This window comes from Chenopodium album, chromosome 23 (genome assembly GCF_948465745.1).
Source record: "Chenopodium album chromosome 23, dcCheAlbu1.1, whole genome shotgun sequence".
Classification (NCBI taxonomy): Eukaryota; Viridiplantae; Streptophyta; class Magnoliopsida; order Caryophyllales; family Amaranthaceae; genus Chenopodium; species Chenopodium album.
Window position 1 is genome coordinate 39,570,923 of NC_137856.1, and position 5,903 is coordinate 39,576,825.

The 5,903-nt window shown below is 34.9% G+C and overlaps 1 pseudogene across 1 annotated transcript; it reads left to right on the forward strand.

Moving 5' to 3' along the window:
* The first annotated feature begins 1,560 nt into the window (after window positions 1-1,560).
* Window positions 1,561-3,369, forward strand: LOC145608694 (transcription factor bHLH147 pseudogene; annotated as a pseudogene). Its single transcript, XR_014105866.1, has 2 exons — window positions 1,561-1,784; window positions 2,299-3,369. The product of XR_014105866.1 is annotated as a transcription factor bHLH147 pseudogene (transcript).
* The last annotated feature ends 2,534 nt before the right edge of the window (window positions 3,370-5,903 follow it).

Below are 5,903 nucleotides of genomic sequence, written 5' to 3' on the forward strand. Positions count from 1 at the left end.
TCAAACTTTTTTCTAATCTGGTCATTTTAACAAGACATGTCTTCCAAGTTAAGAAGATAATTAAATAATTGAATTTTAATTAGTAACACTGTTTAATTGATGGGTTTCACCAAAGATCCACCAAGATATTAGTATTATAGAATTTTGCTTAATGAGGATAGTTTTGCTTCTGTAAGCAACAAGTTATCTAAAACAAAGCCAACAAGTTGATCTATGCGACATACATTCCATCTTCTTCTAATTTTCATTAGCAATCTTAACCTTAATATACGAGTATTTGTACTTTGGCTGAACAATCGGATTTGCTCCAAAAAGAAAAAGAAAAAAAATGTTAGATCGTGTGATTTGTGTGTAATAGTAATTAAGGATGTAATACAAACTTAATAAGTCATCTACTAGTAAGTTTCTCCCTCGTAGCACATAGCCCTTATTGTCCAAATTTGTGATTGTAGCTATGTTAGTTTGTTCCCATTAAATGACATATACTTATATAGTAAACATCACTTCGGGTATTACGTGTTAGTGACCGACGCAAAACAACACCCCAACGGCCTAACCCCACGAAATGCGTATACATGCGCATATGGTCCGTCTCTGGTGCTTGCCACAGGGTAAGGGAAGGTTATGGCTAGGGGAAGCAATGATGCAATGGGGGCAGGCAAAGGTGAGGAGAAAAGGTTAGTGTGACGGGGGTGCGGGGCTTGCGTTGTCGGGGTGGCGATGATGTGGCCACGTGAAAGGGGTGGGGAAAAGGATAGGATGATAGTGTTGTTAGTTAATGGGAGTATGTGTGTGTTTAAAGGGTCACTACTCACTAGTGACTCGCAAAAAATGATACGTCGACGTACTGTTGTATGTTCTACATTTGGTTAAGTTGTTTGTTTTATGTGAGGGGTCGATTTGTGTCAATTTTAGATTTGGAAGCGATTTATTTTATCTTACGTGTAGTTATATTACAGACAGATTCAAAAACATTATTCTTTATAACTCATACTATATCTTTCATTCGAATCAACCTATATTCTATTTTGGCTTACCTGAAATTATGTGAAATTATTTGAATAATTCAAAATATAATTAGGAGACGGTATTATATTAAGTGAATTTTGCCATTACATAAAGCTGCGAGTTTGAGGTCATTTCGAGACGAAGGCATGTCACTCATCTATACATTGAAAAAAAAAACTTATTTCAAATCAAAGTAAAAGGATAAGAAATCCAAAAGAACATAGGGGAAATTTCTCTAGGACGGTGATTAATGAATCATCTAAACTTGCTCTACATAAAATGACACTAATCTAGCGAGCTGGTGGACTTTTTCTTTTTTTTTTTCTTTATAAAAGGGTAGTGAATTAAATTAAAGTATTTTTTACGAGGGTAGTGATTAAATTACGTCAAATTAAACTAAATACTTGTATTAAGATCAAGAAATAGAGAAAAATAAAATAAATACTGTACTTGGTATATGTATCGAAACGACACCGAAAATAGTACTCCGTAGTAAAGCTTAATCGTGAAATAGAAGAAACGACGCGTGCTTTTCCAACTCCACCACATTTTAATTTTTCCCCTTTTTCTTCTTCCCCCACTCTTTCGCTTTTATTAGCCTTCTCCTTTCTCCCGCACATGCATTCTCTCTTTCTGTCTCTTTCTCTCTCTAAATTCACCTTCCTCTCTCTAACTTCACTTCCTCTCTCTCCTCTTTATACCTCCTAAACGGTTGTTCACTTGTCGTTATTTTTTTGATTGCCATTTTTTCTCTCTCCTCCTTCAACAACATTCAGGTAACTTGATTCTCTAGTTTTCTTCCTTTCTTAATTTTTTGACAATTTGCAGTAGTTATTGTTTGTATGGTTTTCTAATTTTGGATGATTTTTCATCAGTTTAAATAATTTTTGACGATTGATTGTTTTTAAGATGTTTTGCGATTATTCTGTTTCTTGTGATGATTTCCAGAATATGTGAGTATTTTTCGCTTTTCAGTTGTTTAATTTCATTAAAATCACATTTTATCGATATCTTTTTGTAAAAAAATTTCAGGTTAAGTACCCTGTTTTCTGAGTTTTGGATGATTTTCGGCGATTATTTGAATTCGTTCATCATATTTTATGTTTAAAGCTGAATTTGTGTGTAATTTTCGCTTTATCAGGCGTTTAATCTGTCAGAAAATTTACATTTTATCGAGAAATTTGATTCTAGAGAAATCAGTAGAATCTCACCTAAAAGAATATCCTGAGATAAGCTTTTTGTGAATCTAATCATCTCTGTTATTCTCTCTCCTCTTTTTATTTTCTGCAGATTTGATCATCAAAGCTGAATTAACCGTCAGAAAAAACTTTTGATCATCCGCAACATCCTCGAATTTCTATTGGTTGATCGAAGAGAGAGAGAAAAAGTTCTCCAAAAAAATAATAATGGAATCATCACCTTCAGTAGTAGCAAATCCCGTCGCAAGTAGCTCAAACAGAGCAAGAGAATCAAGGCGTCGGAAAAAGAAGATGAAAATCTCTCAACAACAATCATCATCACAATCTCTTTCTTCTACAAACCCTAACAATGGCGACATTCAAACTTTTTCCTGGAAATCCGAAAAAACTCAACAAATATACTCAACAAAGCTTCTTCAAGCTCTCCGTCAAGTCCGAATCTCACCTTCAACGTCGTCGTCGGCGTCATCAACACCGTCTTCGGCGTCGACGCCGCGACCAAGCCGGATTGTTCGAGAAGCCGCCGATAAAGCCTTAGCAGTGGCGGCGCGTGGGCGAACGCGTTGGAGCCGAGCCATATTGAAGAGCCGATTTCGGCTTAGCTTCCTACACAAGAAGCTTCACAAACGGCAGCGTGTTGCGGCAACCGGGGTTAACCGGTCACCGCCACAGAGGAAGCCGAGGATAGAGATATTGAAGCTTAAGGGAAAAGGTAACCGATTACCGGATGTTCAAAGGAAGGTTAAGACTCTTGGTAGGTTGGTTCCCGGTTGCCAGAAAGAGCCACTTCCGGTGATTCTAGAAGAAGCTACGGATTATATTCCGGCCCTTGAGATGCAGATTCGTGCGATGAGAGAGATTCTGTCTCGGCTTAGCACCGGTACTAGGGATGGTGAAGGGTCAAGTTCCGAACCCGCGGTCACGCCTGAAACGGGTTCGGTTTAGTTTCGTTTTTGTTATTGTTATTATTATTGTTATTATTATGTATAAAACATTTTTCTTTGATTTTTAGGGTAGTGATGTTTTTAATTTTGTTATTCACCAAAAAAAAATGGTAATTACAGATTATCCTGTTTGCTTTTATTTATCCATTTTGGAGGTAAAAAGAAAACATTTGGTGGTAAATAATCTAACATCACATTTTCGGAATGTGGATTTTTCATTTGGTGCACTGTGTGAGTAATTCTGTTATTTTTACTTGCGGTTGTAATGTCCTTGTTGAATGAATGATGGCAATGTGGGTTGTGGAAAGTTGGTTAATGGATGGAGTTGATGTGTACAATTTGTGATGAATGTGCTAGTATTATCCATTATATGTACCCGGAACCTTTTATGTGTCAACCCACTCTAAACCTAGTCCGGTTACATACCTAAATTGGCGAAGGTGAGTAGAGGAATGTTTGTAATGGATGGAGTCGATGTGTAAATTTTATGATGAATGTACAAGTATATCCATTATATGTACTGGAACCCTTCATGTGTTAACCTTTATTTAGCTACGTAGCTAAATTGGCAGATGTGAGTAGTGAAAAGTTTGTAAATGGATAGGGCTGTATGTGAATTCTAAGATGAATGAATGTGTGAGTATATTTTTATTATACTTGTATCGAAATCCTTAATTGGTCAAGCTAGATTAGCTAAGTGCCTAAATAGGCCAAACCCGGTTCGCACTAAGTTGGATCGAAGATGAGGATAATCCCTTGGAGATAAGACAATTTTGGTAGGAACTCTAGTACTTTACCAAGCTTGGTTATATGTGACTATGTGAGTATACTACGTATCTAGGAAATGGACTGTTAAGCAGTAATAATTTGTATTGCTCTAGTTCAGGTGGTGGTTGGTTGGATTAAAGGAATTAATTATTGGTAAAAGATCTGAGAAGTGTGATAATGCATTTATGTAGGCAAGTAATTGACTTTTACTCTTCCATTCCCAGTTTTCTCTTCCATTCCCAGTTTTCGGGTAGGATAGCTTTCAGAAACCATTTAGTTTAGGCATGTGATAAGGCCAGTTATCAATTACCAATATACAGAGAAGTTTTGCATAAACTAATATTGGTATTCCAAGTAGTTGATTTATACTACATATAGTAGAGATATACATTTATATATGCACAGCTATACAATTTTTTAAATAATGGTATGAATTAAAGATTTCATCGATGTTTATCAAGGGATAACAGAGATACAAAATTAACGTTAATTAGATAATGTTGCAAATAATGGTATGATTCGAAGGTTCTATCTATGTTTCCCAAAAAATAAAAGGGATACTCCGTAGAAAATTAGGGTTATGTTGACAAGTAGGGAGTTTTGAGTGAGTAGTAGTGAGTTGGGAGATAAGATCAAATATAGTTTAATGTTTAGAAAACTATACTCGTAAATGCAAGCAGAAATGGTAGCAGAAAGAATTAAGTGATGAGCTCCTAAGAAGCAGGTAGATAGCATGTGGGATTTACCATAAAAGCAAGAATGCAGTGGAGGAGTATTTGAGATTGGGAATCCCTGTAATTTCTGATTCCAAAACCCAATTTAAGGAAAAAGGCCAAAAAGCACATGCCAATTTTTTCAGTTCTCTCTGTTTTTGCCACCTCTCTTGGGAATAGGGACTCATTTCTGCCATTTACTTTTTTTGCTTCGTTGTCAAAATTAATCACACCCAAATTATTTTTATTTTTGTAAAAATAAAATTTCAAGAAACTGAGCTTTTGCACAATGCACTAGTAGTAGAAGATATTTGCAACAAAAACAAAAAAGAAATCTATCTTTTTGTTCAATATCTAAGAAAAAATGGTACTCCGTATGTATTTTAGATCAATGGTTGAGAATGCATGAAGGAAAATATAAGCGAAGGTTATTCTAGATTTTAAATTCTATAATATGCTACTCGTATTTTTGGTGATATAATTTCAAGATAAGAAGGAGATGAAAAGAGATGAAGAGGGCTCTTTGTTTCACTTTTGTGTATGAAGACTGTCAACCCTTACCATGGCCACTTGGTACTAATGGTATAAGCAAGTGACAATTAGCATGGATAGAGTTGCAAGGCAAATCATATAAGAGATTACTAGGAGAATTCTCAATATTATACTTAGGAAAACTCTAATGATTGTGATAGTACCATATAATAATGCAAATATTATGTACTTTTAATCCATCTGACTTAAACGGCCTTAATATAAACCTACCTTTGGCAGTTGATAGTAGTAGTAATCACACCAATTTGTGTTGTGAATGTTAGTTAACTTTCATTCTTTTCATTGATACTTGTTTGACCAAAAGAGGATTAAAGTTGCAAAACTATTTTTCAATTTGAAAGCTTTTATCCTTAAAATATAATACTGCTAAAATACAAACATACCTAAATCAGGTTTACATAAATTAGAACAGACTACTACGTAGGATTGACTTAGCTTGGGAAATTTTTTGGTCGACCAAAATTTCTTACCTAGTCCTAGGTTAGTTAACCCAATTGACCAATTCCCAAACTTAAGGCCCTAACAATATAAGGAAAATGGAACTCGTATAATTTTATGGAAGGATGATTTGAATCTTAATTATGTGACCATTAAAGTGTTTTTTTTTTTTTTTTTTTTTTTTTTGTTACTTCAAAACAGGCTCATGATCTATCTTGTTCGACTTTTATGTGATTCGAACAAAACTTTTAAATTGAATCTTAGTGCACGAGGAGGGTTTT